This window comes from Bos indicus x Bos taurus, chromosome 18 (genome assembly GCF_003369695.1).
Source record: "Bos indicus x Bos taurus breed Angus x Brahman F1 hybrid chromosome 18, Bos_hybrid_MaternalHap_v2.0, whole genome shotgun sequence".
Taxonomy (NCBI): Eukaryota; Metazoa; Chordata; class Mammalia; order Artiodactyla; family Bovidae; genus Bos; species Bos indicus x Bos taurus.
In genome coordinates, this window is record NC_040093.1 from 20,216,730 (window position 1) to 20,235,574 (window position 18,845).

Here is an 18,845-nt window from a genome sequence, read left to right on the forward strand (position 1 = left end):
CTTTCAATTGTTTACTGTTAGCATAGAGAATATAGAATTGGCTTATATATTGATTTTTGTATGCTGGAAACTTGTTAAAATCACTCTGTACTTCTGGTAGTATCTTTGTAGATTTCTCATGATTTTCTACATACACATTCATGACTTCTGTGAATAAAGAGAGTTTTTAAAATCTTTTAAGTCTGTATTTTATTACCTTTATGTTTTTTTCTGACACCTAGTAAAATATCAAATATTGATGGAGAACAATGGACATGCTTTCCAGGTCCCAGATCTTAAGGGAAAAGTTTTCAATATGCTGTTAGCTGGGCTCTTTGTATATTTGCTTCATCACATGAAGGAAATTCCTCCAATGTATGTCTGGCTGAGAGATTTTTTTTGATAGGGATTGGTATTACTCTGCATACACATTTGAAATAATAATATGGCTTCTTCCTCCTTATTCTCCTAATATGGTGAATTACACTGACTGGTTTTTGAATGTTAAACCAACCTTGATTCCTGAGACAAACCTCATCCAAAGGGCTGGTCATGCTAGATCACCCTCTTGTATTTGATTGGATTTGATTTCCTAAAATTTCATTGAAGATTTTATGCCTATGTTCCTGAGAAATACTAATTTTTACATTTCTGTATTATGTTTTCATTTTAGGGTAATGCTGTCTTCATTGAATAAGTTAGGAAAAATCTCTTCCATTTTCAGAGTTTGTGTAACATTGGAAAAATATCTTAACTTTGTAATAGAATTCATGGTAAAACCCTACAGAAGTGAAATTTTCTTCATGGAAAAGTGCTCATAGTCACTTGTTACCCCTACAGTGACTGTACAATCCATAGTAGTGATGCCTCCACTTATACCTAGTGGTGTAAGTGATAATTAGTGATCACTTCCATTTTCTCCTTTCATTTCCTGGTCAGTCTTTCTAGAAGTTTGTCAGTTTTGTTAATCTTTTCAAAGTCCATTTTTTTGGTGTTAATTTTTCCCTACTGTATATTTTCTATTATCATTTCTTTAGTTCTGTCTACTTCAGATTTATTTTTCTATTGCTATACTCTTAAAATGGAAGAATAATTCACTGCCTTACAATGTTTTAAAAAATTTTGTAGCCCTATTTAGTGTGAAAAAAGCCCAACACTTCCTGACAGACAAAACTGGGCCTATTCTATTTAGCTATTGATGAGGCAGAGCGCGGGCAGCTGTGACGGTGCACAGATTCCCACGTCTGAGGTCAGGGGCAGAAGCCGGGAGGACCCCATGCTCGAGGGGTGGCGGCTGAGAGGAGCTACCCCAAGTCCAAGGAGTGGCGGCTGTGCAGGTGCCGGAGGGCCTAGAAGAGCTATTCCATGTTCAAGGTCGGGAGGGGCAGCGGTGAGGAGATACCCCTCATCCAAGGTAAGGAGCAGCGGCTGCACTTTGCTGGAGCAGCCTTGAAGAGATACCCCATGTCCAAGGTAAGAGAAATCCAGGTAAGACAGTAGGTGTTGCAAGACGGCATCAGAGGGCAGACACACTGAAACCATACTCACAGAAAACTAGTCAATCTAATCACACTAGGAACACAGCCTTGTCTAACTCAATGAAACTAAGCCATGCCCTGTGGGGCCACCCAAGACAGGCGGGCATGGTGGAGAGGTCTGACACAATGTGGTCCACTAGAGAAGGGAATGGAAAACGACCTCAGTATTCTTGCCTTGAGAACCCCATGAACAGTATGAAAAGGCAAAATGATAGGATACTGAAAGAGGAACTCCCCAGGTCAGTAGGTGCCCAATATGCTACTGGAGATAAGTGGAGAAATAACTCAAGAAAGAATGAAGGGATGGAGCCAAAGCAAAAACAATACCCAGTTGAGGATGTGACTGGTGATAGAAGCAAGATCTGATGCTGTAAAGAGCAATATTGCATAGGAACCTGGAATGTCAGGTCCATGAATGAAGGCAAATTGGAAGTGGTCAAACAAGAGATGGCAAGAGTGAATGTCGACATTCTAGGAATCAAAAAACTTAAATGGAGTGGAATGGGTGAATTTAACTCAGATGAGCATTATATCTACTACTGTGGGCAGGAATCCCTCAGAAGAAATGGAGTAGCCATCAACAAAAGAGTCCAAAAATGCAGTACTTGGATGCAATCTCAAAAACGACAGAATGATCTCTGTTCGTTTCCAAGGCAAATCATTCAATATCACAGTAATCCATGTTTGTGTCCCAACCAGGAACGCTGAAGAAGCTGAAGTTGAACGGCTGTATGAAGACCTATAAGACCTTTTAGAACTAACACCCAAAAAAGATGTCCTTTTCATTATAGGGGACTGAAATGCAAAAGTAGGAAGTCAAGAAACACCTGGAGTAACAGGCAAATTTGGCTTTGGAATACGGAATGAAGCAGGGCAAAGACTAATAGAGTTTTGCCAAGAAAATGCCCTGGTCATAGCAAACACCCTCTTCCAACAACACAGGAGAAGACTGTACACATGGACATCACCAGATGGTCAACACCGAAATCAGATTGATTATATTCTTTGCAGCCAAAGATGGAGAAGCTCTATACAGTTAGCAAAAACAAGACCAGGAGCTGACTGTGGCTCAGATCATGAACTTATTGCCAAATTCAGACTTAAGTTGAAGAAAGTAGGGAAAACCACTAGACCATTCAGGTATGACCTAAATGAAATTCCTTATGATTATACAGTGGAAGTGAGAAATAGATTTAAGGGACTAGATAGAGTGCCTGATAAACTATGGATGGAGGTTTGTGACATTGTACAGGAGACAGGGATCAAAACCATCCCCATGGAAAAGAAATGCAAAAAAGCAAAATGCCTGTCTGAGGAGGCCTTACAAATAGCTGTGAAAAGAAGAGAAGCAAAAAGCAAAGGAGAAAAGGAAAGATATAAACATCTGAATGCAGAGTTCCAAAGAATAGCAAGGAGAGATAAGAAAGCCTTCCTCAGTGATCAATGCAAAGAAATAGAGGGCAACAACAGAATGGGAAAGATTAGAGATCTCTTCAAGAAAATTAGAGATACCAAGGGAACATTTCATGCAAAAATGGGCTCGATAAAGGACAGAAATGGTATGGACCTAACAGAAGCAGAAGATATTAAGAAGAGGTGGCAAGAATACACAGAAGAACTGTACAAAAAAGATCTTCACGACCCAGATAATCACGATGGTGTGATCACTCACCTAGAGCCAGACATCCTGGAATGTGAAGTCAAGTGGGCCTTAGAAAGCATCACTGAGAACAAAGCTCGTGGAGGTGATGTAATTCCAGTGGAGCTATTTCAAATGCTGGAAGATGATGCTGTGAAAGTGCTGCACTCAATATGCCAGCAAATTTGGAAAACTCAGCAGTGGCCACAGGACTGGAAAAGGTCAGTGTTCATTCCAATCCCAAAGAAAGGCAATGCCAAAGAATGCTCAAACTACCACACAATGGCACTCATCTCACACGCTTGTAAAGTAATGCTCAAAATTCTCCAAGCCAGGCTTCAGCAATACATGAACAATGAACTTGCAGATGTTCAAAGTGGTTTTAGAAAAGGCAGAGGAACCAGAGACCAAATTGCCAACATCCGCTGGATCATTGAAAAAGCAAGAGAGTTCCAGAAAAACATCTATTTCTGTTTTATTGACTATGCCAAAGCCTTTGACTGTGTGGATCACAATAAACTGGAAAATTCTTCAAGAGATGGGAATACCAGACCATCTGACCTGCCTCTTGAGAAATCTATATGCAGGTCAGGAAGCAACAGTTATAACTGGACATGGAACAACAGACTGGTTCCAAATAGGAAAAGGAGTTCGTCAAGGCTGTATAATGTCTCCCTGCTTATTTAACTTCTATGCAGAGTACATCATGAGAAACCCTGGGCTGGAAGAAGCACAAGCTGGAATCAAGATTGCTGGGAGAAATATCAATAACATCAGATATGCAGATGACACTACTCTTATGGCAGAAAGTGAAGAGGAACTAAAAAGCTTCTTGATGAAAGTGAAAGAGGAGAGTGAAAAAGTTGGCTTAAAGCTCAACATTCAGAAAACAAAGATCATGGCATCTGGTCCCATCACTTCATGGGAAATAGATGGGGAAACAGTGGAAACAGTGTCAGACTTTATATTTTTGGGCTCCAAAATCACTGCAGATGGTGATTGCAGCCATGAAATTAAAAGACGCTTACTCCTTGGAAGAAAAGTTATGACCAACCTAGATAGCATATTGAAAAGCAGAGATATTACTTTGCCAACAAAGGTCCATCTAGTCAAGGCTATGGTTTTTCCTGTGGTCATGTATGGATGTGAGAGTTGGACTGTGAAGAAAGCTGAGTGCCGAAGAATTGATGCTTTTGAACTGTGGTGTTGGAGAAGACTCTTGAGAGTCCCTTGGACTGCAAGGAGATCCAACCAGTCCATTCTGAAGGAGATCAGCCATGGGTGTTCTTTGGAAGGAACGATGCTAAAGCTGAAACTCCAGTACTTTGGCCACCTCATGCAAAGAGTTGACTCATTGGAAAAGACTCTGGTGCTGGGAGGGATTGGGGGCAGAGGGAGAAGGGGACGACAGAGGATGAGATGGCTGGATGGCATCGCTGACTCGATGAACGTGAGTCTGAGTGAACTCTGGGAGTTGGTGATGGACAGACAGGGAGGCCTGGCATGCTGCAATTCATGGGGTTGCAGAGAGTCGGAAACGACTGAGCGACTGAACTGAACTCAACTGATTGATGAGGCACATTCTCTGCATCTGTTATTTGAGATTTATAATTGCAAGCAAAGAAACATACTCCTGCCAATTTAAGTAGGAAGATAACTTATTGGAAACCTATCAGAATCCCTGGAAAGCTAGAGAACTGAATTCAGCAAATAGGAATGAGGGAGGCCAGACAGCCAAAGCATGCTAAAAAACTACTTGTTGGATCTCTACTGTCCTTGCTTCTCTGGGGCAAAGTCTGGGGCAAGTCTGGCGCAGAGGTATCTGGTTGTCAAATATAGGTCAAGTGCCTACATCCACACCAAAGCAGAACCTGGACATGATGAATGACACTCACTTTCTAAAAGAAAAGGATAGTACTGTGATGGTATTTTATTTGGACTAAACTGTGAAATCACTGATTGTTGAAATTAAAGTTTTCTAGTGGTAAAACACATAGGTTGCTAAGTGCCAGGAAAGAGGATCTTGATTTTGGCATTGTGTTCTCCTCCTACCTCACACTACAACTTATTTTCAACTTCTGAGAATTGTTAGTCGCTCAGTTGTATCCGACTCTTTGCGACCCCATGGACTGTAGCCTGCCAGGTTTCTCTGTCCATGGGATTCTCCAGGCAAAAATACTGGAGTTGGTTGCCATTCCCTTTTCCAGGGGATCTTCCCAACCTAGGGGTCAAACCCAGGTCTCCCGCAATGCAGGTAGATTCTTTACCGTCTGAGCCTCAGGGAAGCCCAGAAGAGGAAGGAATTTGGCTTAAAGCTGAAGACTTTCTTGCATCTGCTTGGCTGAGGCTGAGGCAAGTCCTGTGAGCCTCTTTGTCACAGCAAACAGGAGACTGTGTGCCTGGGGCCACCTTCCTTGTTCTGGAGAAGATGTCATCTCTGATCCCTTGTTTGGCAGGATAGACTGAGATTGCCTGCCTCCTCCTTCCTGAAGGGTGTTAGGAGTACACTGTGAGAAGCTAAAGATGGGGGCGGCTCTGGGAACTTACCTTAACCCAGGAACCAGGCCAGCCAAAACCGTGGTTGGTAGTGGGAGGGAGGGAGAGGGGACGGCACTGGGCCTGAATACATTTGGGGAGGTGGTGCTAGGCTTCAACCAGACAGTAAAAGGAAGCAGAGTTACACCTTTTCTGCTAAAACTGGTTTTAATGAAGGATGGCGCCAAGAGGAATACTGAGGCTAGATGAGCACGGCCCCTCTCTGAGCCATTCCTGGAAGCTTTGCTCATCAGTTTTTCTTCTTCGTGACCCTAAATCTATACCAATGTACAGCGTAGACCAAATTCTGCACCTGATTTGACTCCAAATAATTGAGTATTTGACTATCCCACATGTACTCAGGGGAAAGGACCTTGGTGGGTTTGTGATAAAGCAGGTATTTGTTCAGGTGGCTCTCATCATTTCATGTGGCCTCGATGTGATTGGCCTGGTCAACCATCATCGCCTCATGGCAGGCCTTGGCAAGTCTGTAAACCTCTGGCATGGACTCCCCAAATAAGGCCCCTATGTAATAAAAGTCCTCCTTATCTTCAGGAATATGGGCCTGTGATGGAAGCTGGTGTTCATATTCAAAGTATTTCCGAGTCAATCCATGGAAGCCAGGATGGAGGATGCTGAACAAGGAGGACAGGATCTCCACGCCCACATCATCACTAAACTTCATGTCCACATTTGCACACACAAGGTAATCCACTTCCTGGTGGAAGCGCTACTCAATAAAATTGCTGATCACCTTCATGCGGTGTGTGGAAATCTTCTGCCAGTGGGCATACCTCTGGACCTTGAAGATGACCATCTGCCGTCCTCTCTGAAGGCGAATGAGAGGAACGTAGTCTGGCCGATCAGTGAAGATATAGTAGTTCACCCTGTGTCCCACCATAAAGTACATCTCTGCCATCTCCAGGAAGAGCTTCAGGTGGAAAATGTATTTTTTTTACAACAAACACAGTTAATCCAATGGTGATGTTCTGAAGCCGGAACTGCTCATTCAGGATGTCAATGTTGAAAGTCCCATTCCAGATGATGGGAGCCAGCCAGGGGGTCATAAGAAGGACATCTTTCGTAGGTGGTACAAGCACATCTGGTGGGGAATACACCATCCTTGATAATCTTACATTTTGTGGTGTGTGGTGTTCTTTAATAGTTATGCTTGCCTCAGTTGGGATGTTTTCCAGTTTCTGGTTTCTGGGGTTCAAGTAACAATAGCCAAGAAAGGCTATGATGAAAACTGTTAGAAGAAAGTTCACTCAATGAAACAAGCAGCATTTTTGTGTCCCAGCCAATATTTATAGTACCTGAATGTCACCTCTTGTCTTCTCCACCATACGGGGGCACTCATCTCTCCTGACCTTCCACCCTCAGTGTTCTCCCCAGGGCAGGGTGAGGCGGAAAGGCCCCCACTCCCTGCTCACTCCTCCAGCAGCGCAGTCTCCCTTGAGGCCTGACACCAGTGCAAGGGGGCACCTTGACCCAAGGGCATTTTTTGGGGTGCCCTGTGGAGAAAGATGGGATCCTGGCAGGACCTTTATAGACTCAGTTTCTGTCTGAGGTGCTGTCAGAGTAACCAGGTAGCAGGAATTAGTCTACGGACTGCTGGAACTTAATGACCTGTGTGTAGAAGTCTGGGCATGTGAAGCAGATTCAGGGCACTGGCTCAAGGCAGTTCATTGAGTAGGTCAAGGACAGAGATTGTGATGAAAGCGGGGCAGAACAGTAGCCACCAGAGTGCCTGGCCAGGGGGTCAGGGCTTGTGCACTGGCTTACCATTGACACTTACTGTCCATGAGCTAAGCACCGGGTTTCCTAAAGTCTATTAAGTCAAGATCAGACTGTCTTCATGATCACATCCACATAGGCTAACATGGGCCAGCCTTTGGGAGGCCTGACTTGGGACCCACGATTCAGGTGGAGAGGAAAGACGACCTATAGATCAAGGATTGTTTTCCTTTATCCTCTTTATAATGACTTAAAATCCATTGAGTATTTACTTCTTTTTTGATACCTACCTTCCATTAGTGTTAGGATTAGACTACTAAGCTTTATGCACATTATCTTGTTTAATCCTTTCAAGTCTAGAGGATAGATGCTACGTTATCCTCATTGTACCGATGGAGAAATAGGCTCAGGGAGGTGGGTCTTGGTCCACAAATACAAAGCAGCTGTACTCCAAAATATCCTGCATTTTTACCCTCTGACTCATTTGTGCCTTCTCTGAGGTTTCCTTTATTGAGGTGGTTTTTGTTTGTTTTGTTTTTTGTCGGGTTCTTTTGGTTTTCTTCCTTAGGGTTTACATGCAGCTGTCCCTCAGACTTAAGGCCTGAAGACAGTGAAGAGAGGCTAAGACAGTGCTCCGTGCTAACTCAGGGTTCAACACATTACCATTTCACACACCTCCTCCCTCTGATATCCTAGGCAGCTCCAAATATATACCTCCCAGAAAACGAAGCTTCAGACACAGACCCCTCTTACCACACTGTGGAACCAACCACAGGTTAAAAAAAAAAAAAAAATGGTCTCATGGCCAGTGAGGAGTACCTGCCACCTGACCATGGAATGGGCTGGTGCTCCTATATTGTTCTGTGATACCTTGCTCCCACCTTCCTTCAGAAGTGGGTGGCTGGGACTTCCTTGGTTGTCCGGTGGTTAAGAATCCACCTTCCAGTGCAGAGGATATTGGTTCAGTCCCTGGTCCAGGAAGACTCCTCATGCCACGTGGCAATTGAGCCCGAGCTCCTCAACTACTGGAGCCCACGTGCCTAGAGCCTGTCCTCCACAACAAGAGATGACACCTCAACAAGAAGCTTGTGTGCCCCAACTAGAGAGTAGCCCCCACTTGATCAACTAGAGAAAGCCCAGGCTCAGCAAATGAAGACTCAGTGCAGCCAAAAATAAATAATTTTAAAAAATTTAAAAAGAGAAGTAGCTGGTTGGAGATGGGAGTTGTCCGGGCATTATGAAGTCTTCTCAGTAGAGTTATGAGCATATTGGGAGGAAGAGTGTTCTGATTAATGTCTTTTACTGGAGTCATCTCTTTATGATATAGATTGTGCCTTTTGCTTTGCTGTGCATAAAGATATAGCAGATTCCTGATGAGCACTCCTGGCTGGAGGGCCCTCCCTAGGAAGTTTCAAAGAGGGTGCAGTGTGGCTTGTTTCTTTTATCCCTTGAGGCTTTGAAAGGTTGTTGTTGAACCACAACCTCTGGGCTCCAGAGGAGAAGAATTCAATCCAGGGCCAGAGACAAGGCTTGACCGCTCAGAGCTTTTGTGTAATAAAGTTTTATTAAAGTACAAGTGAGATGGAGAAAGCTTTTGACATAGACATCAGAAGGGGGCAGAAAGAATACCTCTCCTGCTAGTCTTTAGCTGGAAGTTATATAGCTACTAGCAGTCTGCTAATTAAAGGAAGGAAATGTCTCAAAACTCAAAACTCAGAGAATGGCACCAGGCCCTTCACCCACAAGATGCATTTTGAGATTATCTTGGCACCAGGTGAGTCGTCCTGGGCCATAAAACAACTGACATGAATCTTGAAGAAAAGCAGATTCCCATACAAATATATAGTTTCATTAACATAGATTAAGAGAACAATGTATGAGTATAACATACTGGTTTGTCAAGTCAGTTCTGAGCCTTTAGGCGAATCCACTTGAAGACAGAGTCTGGGGTAACATTAACATAGCTTAAGAGAAACTTTCCATAAGAAAAATGCATTGATTAGCTCAAAGTTTAAGAATAGTTAAGTTCAGGTGGAACGAGGTGTCATGGCAACATAGAATTTTAAGAGAAACCTCTATCTTTTTTTAGAAGAAAAATTTGCAAAAGATCTTTCCAAAGATAATGTGCCACAGATCTTTTGTTTATTGTTTTCTGTAATGAGGATTCATTGCTGTTTAAAAAAATGTGTAATTGACTTGTTCGTCTTCAGATTCTTTACTTTTCATTAGAGGATCGAGCTGTAAAAAAAAAAAAATTAATAAAAATTTAGAGAAATCAAAAAAATAAAATCTGTATAGAGAAGGGGAAATATATATATATACATATATATATATATATACACACACCACTAGTTTGTTTCCTCCTGCCGCTTAAGAGAGAGATTAAAAAAATGTTTGACACTTGCAGCCTATTTCCTTCGTTTGGAGACCCCTGGCCTTCCTGCCTGTTACCCTCTCAGCTTCACCAGGTTTACTAACCTCCTTTCTGAATAAAAGGTACTGAAGTGCTTTTGTGTTAATGGAGTCATCCTTGCAGGCATCCCAAGGAAACCACTTGACTGAAGAGAAGTAGTCAGCCATGTCCACATATCTGACTGGAGGATTCCAGCAATAAAGCCTTGCAGTTCATTAGGAGAGAGCTTATTCCATGAACTGGAGTTCCAGCATTCTGGAGAGGTATGAGGTACAGTGGGGGTACAGTCTCCACCTGTGATTTTTGACAGGGGCTGGGTTTGAATGTCCTCAGGATGCTGTTTCACCTCTGAACTAGGTGGTGGTCTTATGGCATTGGGAGGAAGACAACACAGCAGCTTGAGTGTCTGCGCGTTTCTGTAGACCATGATCTACAGTCACAAGCATTATCTACCATATTTCAGCCTCCTAGCAACCTTGAGAGATGAGAGTAAAACCTAGCATTATAGATAAGGAAACTGAGGTTCAGTGTGTTACAGTGTATGCTAAAGTCATACAGATGCTGGTCAGCAGAATCTGCTCCCACTGCCCATTGCTGGGGAGACAGGCTTGGCTAATTCACCATGTGCCTGTGTACATATTACAGTCATTTTCCTCTGAATTCCTCTGAATCCTATCTAAGGAATGGGAACAATGCCCCACCCCTTACACATTAAATATAATTATTTTAAATGAAAATGCCACTATCTGAAGTATTTAGGGACTTGATTTTTTCCCTTTTCTTCTGTTGATTCTTGTTCATGGTGCCTTACTTCATTCTGTGTTTTGTGTTTTAAGTTTTTCTGAGCTCCTGCCATTGGAGGATTCCTTGGTAATTCTTGGAGATTTCTCTTGAGGCTGGATTGAGAGAGATTTCTTCCAGATTTTATACATATGCTTCTGTCAGGTGCTTCCAAAACCAGCATCATCTTAAAATGAATTGTTAGCTTGAGGTTTTTTTTTTTTCGGGGGGGGGGGGCGGGTTCCTCTCAGTTAATTTATATTCAGATTCCAAATTCATCTGAAGTCCTACTGATTGAATTTCAAGGGAAATGTTTTCCACTACACTTATTATTACTTATGAAACAAAAGATTGGGGAGTTTTTTGTCTCTTATTTTCTTCATTTTATTCTTAGATTAAGGGTATTGCATGCTGGGATTAGAATTTTATTAGATTTTTATGTTGTTGGATTTTCTACCTTGATGAGGCCCTAAGATGTCTGGTGCTGCCCATACCCCATTAGTTAATGCAAACTAAAGGTCAGTTTCCCTGAAGCTTGACAAATTCCTCCTTGGAAGAAGTTATCCTACCTCTGTGGGTTCCTGCTTTCTTTAGATTTTGGCTTCCTTTCTATACTTCTTATCTTTTTGCAAACTCAGTGATGTACTCAAAACATGGAGAATCTAAATTATTAGCTAAACTAATAGTTAAACTAGATTAATAGTTTTCAATGGGAACGATATTCAAGGTAACCAGATAATCATAGTGCTGAAATCCAAATTCAGCACTGAATACTCGTTTTCACTGTAGATAAGCATAACTTTGTGACTAACACTAGTTTTCTTCCAAGAGTAATTTTATTTTTTATTTTACTGAGCTATTATAATATTGACTATAAATAGTGATGCCAACAACTTACTTTGTTTCTGATTTCAAAAGGACTGCTAACATTTTACCATTAAGTATGAAGTCTGATATAGCTTTTAAATTAATTTATATTTTGTGGTAAAAAACATGTAATGTAAAATTTCCCATATTAACTACTTGTAAGTGTACTGTTTGGTAATGCTGCTGCTGCTGCTGCTGCTGCTAAGTCGCTTCAGTAGTGTCCAACTCTGTGCGACCCCATAGACGGCAGCCCACCAGGCTCCTCCGTCCCTGGGATTCTCCAGGCAAGAACACTGGAGTGGGTTGCCATTTCCTTCTCCAATGCATGAAAGTGAAAAGTGAAAGTGAAGTTGCTCAGTCGTGTCCGACTCTTAGCAACCCCATGCACTGCAGCCTACCAGGCTCCTCCATCCATGGGATTTTCCAGGCAAGAGTACTGGAGTGGGGTGCCATTACCTTGGTAATGCTAAGTCTATTCAAACTATTGTGAAACAGATCTCTATAACTTTTTCATCATATAAAACCAAAATTCTATCCATTGAACAATAAATTCTGATTTCTCCCTCCTTTTGGTCCCCAGATAGCACCATTCTATATTCTGTTTCTATGAGTTTGACTATTGGGTTCATAAAGACTGGGAGAGATGACTGTTTTTTCATTGCCCAAATTTCAACAGAAGGTCACAAAGCATACAAAGAAAATACAGATCCTCGAATTACCTTACAAAGAATTTAAAATAACCACCTTAAAGGTGTTCAATGAATGAAAAGAGAACACAGAAAATTAAATGACATCAGAAAAATCATGCATGAAAAAACAAGAATATCAACAAAGAGAAACTCTAAAAAAGAACTATCAGTAATTCTGGAGCTGAAAAATACAATAACTACAATGAAAAATTCACTAGGGAATTTCAACTGCAAACTTGATAAAGCAGAAGAAAGAATTTGTGAACTTGAAACAAGTCATTTGAAATTATCAAGTCAGGGGAACAAAAGAAAAAACAGTGAAGAAAATAATTGCCTAAGGGATTTAAAAGATACCATCAAGTGGAACAATACATGCATTATGGGAGTCCTAGAAGAAGAAAAGAGAAATAAAGGGGCAGAGAGACTATCTGAAGAAATTTGCTAAAAACTTTCCAAATCTAGGGAAGAAAATAGACATATAAATTCAAGGAGCTCAGCAAATTCCAAGTAGAGTTAATTCCAAAATATATGCACCAACATACATTATAACAAAACTGTCAAAAATCATAGACAAAGAGAGAATCTTCAAAGCAGTATGAAAAATAGTGACTTGTCATGTACATAGGAGCTGCCATAAGATTATCAGTGGATGATGAGAGAAATCAAAGATGACACAAATAGATGAAAAATATACCATGTTCGTGGATTGGAAGAATCAACATAGTGAAATTAAGTATACTACCCAAATCAATCTACAGATTCAACGCAATCCCTATCAAAGCTACCAATGGTATTTTTCACAGAACTAGAACAAATAACTTCACAATTTGTATGGAAATACAAAAAACCTCGAATAGCCAAAGCAATCTTGAGAAAGAAGAATGGAACTGAAGGAATCAACCTGCCTGACTTTGGACTATACTACAAAGATAAGAAAGCCTTCCTCAGCGATCAATGCAAAGAAATAGAGGAAGCAACAGAATGGGAAAGACTAGAGATCTCGTCAAGAAAATTAGAGATACCAAGGGAACATTTCATGCAAAAATGGGCAAAATAAAGGACAGAAATGGTATGGACCTAACAGAAGCAAAAGATATTAAGAAGAGGTGGCAAGAATACACAGAAGAACTGTACAAAAAAGATCTTCACGACCCAGATAATCATGATGGTGTGATCACACACCTAGAGCCAGATATCCTGGAATGTGAAGTCAAGTGGGCCTTAGAAAGCATCACTATGAACAAAACTAGTGGAGGTGATGGAAGTCCAGTGGAGCTATTTCAAATCCTGAAAGATGATGCTGTGAAAGTGCTGCACTCAACATGCCAGCAAATTTGTAAAACTCAGCAGTGGCCACAGGACTGGAAAAGGTCAGTTTTCATTCCAATCCCAAAGAAAGGCAATGCCAAAGAAAGCTCAAACTACCACACAATTGCACTCATCTCACACACTAATAAAGTAATGCTCAAAATTTTCCAAGCCAGGCTTCAGCAATACGTGAACCGTGAACTTCCAGATGTTCAAGCTGGTTTTAGAAAAGGGAGAAGAACCAGAGATCAAATTGCCAACATCCGCTGGATCATCAAAAAAGCAAGAGAGTTCCAGAAAAACATCTATTTCTGCTTTATTGACTATGCCAAAGCCATTAACTGTGTGGATCACAATAAACTGTGGAAAATTCTGAAAGAGATGGGAATACCAGACCACCTGACCTGCCTCTTGAGAAACCTATATGCAGGTCAGGAAGCAACAGTTAGAACTGGACATGGAACAACAGACTGGTTCCAAATAAGAAAAGGAGTACGTCAAGGCTGTATAATGTCATCCTGCTTATTTAACTTATATGCAGAGTACATCATGAGAAACGCTGGGCTGGAAGAAGCACAAGCTGGAATCAAGATTGCCGGGAGAAATATCAATAACCTCAGATATGCAGATGACACCACCCTTATGGCAGAAAGTGAAGAGGAACTAAAAAGCCTCTTGATGAAAGTGAAAGAGGAGAGTGAAAAAGTTGGCTTAAAGCTCAACATTCAGAAAACGAAGATCATGGCATCTGGTCCCATCACTTCATGGGAAATAGATGCAGAAACAGTGGAAACAGTGTCAGACTTTATTTTTTTGGGCTCCAAAATCACTGCAGATGGTGACTGCAGCCATGAAATTAAAAGACACTTACTCCTTGGAAGGAAAGTTATGACCAACCTAGATAGCATATTGAAAAGCAGAGATATTACTTTGCCAACAAAGGTCCATCTAGTCAAGGCTATGGTTTTTTCAGTGGTCATGTATGGATGTGAGAGTTGGGCTGTGAAGAAAGCTGAGCGCCAAAGAATTGATGCTTTTGAACTGTGGTGTTGGAGAAGACTCTTGAGAGTCCCTTGGACTACAAGGAGATCCAACCAGTCCATTCTAAAGGAGATTGGTCCTAGGTGTTCTTTGGAAGGACTGATGTTGAAGCTGAAACTCCAGTACTTTGGCCACCTCATGCAAAGAGTTGACTCATTGGAAAAAAATTCTGATGCTGGGAGGGATTGGGGGCAGGAGCAGAGGGGATGACAGAGGATGAGATGGCTGGATGGCATCACTGACTCGATGGACATGAGTTTGAGTGAACTCTGGGAGTTGGTGATGGACAGGGAGGCCTGGCGTGCTGCAATTCAAGGGGTCGCAGAGTCGGACACGACTGAGCGACTGAACTGAATACTATGGTACTGGCACAAGACAGAAATATAGATCAATGGAACAAAATATAAAGCCCAGAGATAAATTCATGCACCTATGGACACCTTATCTTTGACAAAGGAGGCAAAAAAATACAATGGAGAAAAGACAATATGTGTAACAAGTGGTGCTGGGAAAACTGATCAATCACCTATAAAAGAATGAAACTAGAACACTTTCTAACACCATACACAAAAATAAACTCAGAATGGATTAAAGATCTAAATGTAAGACTAAAAAATATAAAATCTTAGAGGAAAACATAGGCAGAACACTCTCTGACATAAATCACAGCAAGATACTCTATGACCCACCTCTCAGAGTAATGGAAATAAAAACAAAAATAAACACTTGGGACCTAATTAAACTTAAAAGCTTTCACACAACGAAGGAAACTATAAACAAGGTGAAAAGGCTGGCTTCAGAATGGGAGAAAATAATAGCAAATGAAACAACTGACAAAGAATTAATCTCCAAAATTACAAGCAGCTCATGCAGCTAAATAGCAGAAAAATAAACAACTCAATCAAAAAGTGGGCCAAAGAGCTAAACAGACATTTCTCCAAAGAAGACATACAGATGGATAATAAACACATGAAAAGATGCTCAACATCACTCATCATCAGAGAAATACAAATCAAAACCACAATGAGGTACCATTTCACACTGGTCAGAATGGCTGCGATTCAAAAGTCTACAAGCAATAAATGCTGGAGAGGATGTGGAGAAAAGGGAACCCTCTTACACTGTTGGTGGAAATGCAAAATAGTACAGCCACTATGGAGAACAGTGTGGAGATTCCTTAAAAAACTGGAAATAGAACCTCCGTACAACCCAGCAATCCCACTGCTGGGCACACACACCAAGGAAACCAGAATTGAAAAAGACATGTGTACCCCAGTGTTCAATGCAGCACTGTTTTCAATAGCTAGAACATGGAAGCAACCTAGATGTCCATCGGCAGACAAATGGATAAGGAAGTTATGGTATATATACACAATGGACCATTACTCAGCTATAAAAAAGAAAGCATTTGAGTCATTTCTAATGAGGTGGATGAAACTGGAATCTATTGTACAGAGTGAAGTAAGTCAGAATGAGAAACACCAATACTGTATATTAACACATATATATGGAATTTAGAAAGATGGTAATGATGACCCTATATGCAGGACAGTGAAAGAGACACAGATGTAAAGAACAGACTTTTGGACTCTGTGGGAAAAGATGAGGGGGGGGGTGATTTGAGAGAATAGCATTGAAATATGTATATTACCATGTGTAAAATAGATGACCAGTGCAAGTTTGATGCATGAAGCAGGGCACTCAAAGCCAGTGCACTGGGACAACCCAGAGGGATGGGATGGGGAGGGAGGTGGGGGGGGCAGTTCAGGATGGTGGGGGGACATATGTACACCTGTGGATAATTCACGTTGATGTATGGCAAAAACCACCACAATATTTTAAAGAAATTAGCCTCCAATTAAAATAAATAAATTAATTTTTAAAAAAGATTATCAGTGAAAGTCTCAGCAAAAATCTTTCAGATGAGAAGGAAGTGGGATGATATATTCAAAGTGCTGAATAAGAAAATGAACAAAAAAAACCCTGCCAAACACAAAAGTTATATCCAGAAAAACTGTCCTTCAAAACTGAAGGAAAAACTTAGGTGTCATTGATAAACAAAAGCTGAGGAAGTAAATCACACTGGACCTGAACTAAAGAAAAGTAAAGGGGATGTCTTTAAATTGAAAAGAAAGTTGATCACACAGCAATAGAAAACCATACGAAAACATAAAGCTTTCTGATAAATAATAACTCAGACAAATATAGTCTTTTAGTATTATAATGATGTGTAAACAACTTTTAATTTTGGTACAGAATTTAAGGGACAAAAGCATAAAAAACTAAACTTATATTAATAAATATACACTATAAAATATATAATTGTGACCGCAATAACATAAAATGGGGGTGGAGAAGCAAAGGAGTAAAGTTTTTGTGTTCCACTGAGATTGTTATCATTTCAAAATAGATTGTTATAACTTTAAAATGCTCATCTTATCCCTATGGTAGCGAAAAAGAGAGTATCTACAAAAGATACTTGAAAGGAAACAAGAAGGGAATGAAAGCATGTCACTACAAAAAAAAAAAAAATCAATGAAATACAAAAGAAGACACTAAGAGAAGAACACAGGGAAAAAATGGATGGAGATTAACAAAATGGTAATTAAATTCCCTATGAGTAACTAAGTGTAAATGGATCTAACACTCCAATCAGAAGATACAGATTGGCTGAATGAGCTTAAAAATAAAACAAACAATCCAACTATATGCTGCCTACAAGACTCTCTTTAGATCTAAGGAAACATGTAAACTGAAAGTGAAATATTGCAAAAATATATTCTACACATATAACCAATAGAGAGCAGGGTGGCCACACTGTACAACACAAAATAGTTTTTAAGTAATAACAACATGGAGAACAGTGGAGAAATAACTCCAGAAAGAATGAAGAGACAGAGCCAAAGCAAAAACAACACCCAGTTGTGGATGTGATTGGTGATGGAAGTAAAGTCCAAAGCTGTAAAGAACAATATTGCATAGGAACCTGGAATGTTAGGTCCATGAATCAAGGTGAACTGGAAGTGGTCAAGCAGGGGATGGCAAGAGTGAACATCGACATTTTAGGAATCCCTGAACTAAATGGGCTGGAATGGATGAATTTAACTCAGATGACCATTATACCTACTACTGTGGGCAAGAATCCCTGAGAAGAAATAGAGTGTCCCTCATAGCCAACAAAAGAGTCCAAAATACAGTACTTGGGTGCAATCTCAAAAACGACAGAATGATCTCTGTTCATTTCCAAGGCAAACCATTCAATATCACAGTAATCCAAGTCTGTGATACTGTGATATCACAGTATATACTGTGTATCACAGTATACTGTATCACAGTATATATTGTATATATACTGTGATACTGCCCTGACCAGTAATGCTGAAGAAGCTGAAGTTGAACGGTTCTATGAAGACCTACAAGACCTTCTAGAACTAACAGCCAAAAAGATGTCCTTTTCATTATAGGGGACTGGAATGCAAAAGTAGGAAGTCAAGAGATACTTGGAGTAACAGGCAAATTTGGCCTTGGAGTACAGAATGAAGCAGGGCAAAGGCGAATAGAGTTTTGCCAAGAGAACGCATTGGTCATAGCAAACACCCTCTTCCAACAACACAAGAGAAGACTTTACACATGGACATCACCAGATGGTCAATACTGAAATCAGATTGATTATATTCTTTGCAGCCAAAGATAGAGAAGCTCTATACAGTCAGTAAAAGCAAGACTGGGAGCTGACTGTGGCTCAGATCAACTCCTTATTGCCAAATTCAGACTGAAATTGAACAAAGTAGGGAAAACCACTAGACCATTCAGGTATGACCTAAATCAAATCCCTTACGATTATACAGTGGAAGTGAGAAATAGATTCAAGGGTTTAGATCTAATAGACAGAGTGCCTGAAGAACTATGGATGGAGGTTTGTGACATTGTATAGGAGGCAGTGATCAAGACCACTCCCAAGAAAAAGAAATGCAAAAGGCAAAATAGTTGTCTGAGGAGGCCTTATAAATAGCTGAGAAAAGAAGAGAAGTTAAAGGCAAAGGAGAAAAGGAAAGATATACTCATTTGGATGCAGAATTCCAAAGAATAGCAAGGAGAGATCGGAAGTCTTCCTCAGCGATCAATGCAAAGAAATAGAGGAAAACAATAGAATGGCAAAGACTAGAGATCTCTTCAAGAAAATCAGAGATATCAAGGGAACATTTCATGCAACGATGGGCACAATAAAGGATAGAAATGGTATGGACCTAATAGAAGCAGAAGATATTAAGAAGAGGTGGCAAGAATACTCAGAAGAACTATACAAAAAAATCTTCATG

At 40.6% G+C, this 18,845-nt stretch overlaps 1 pseudogene; it reads right to left on the minus strand.

Annotated features, from left to right (window-relative positions):
* Window positions 1-5,941: 5,941 nt before the first annotated feature.
* LOC113875327 lies at window positions 5,942-6,827 on the minus strand (annotated as a pseudogene).
* Window positions 6,828-18,845: the final 12,018 nt, after the last annotated feature.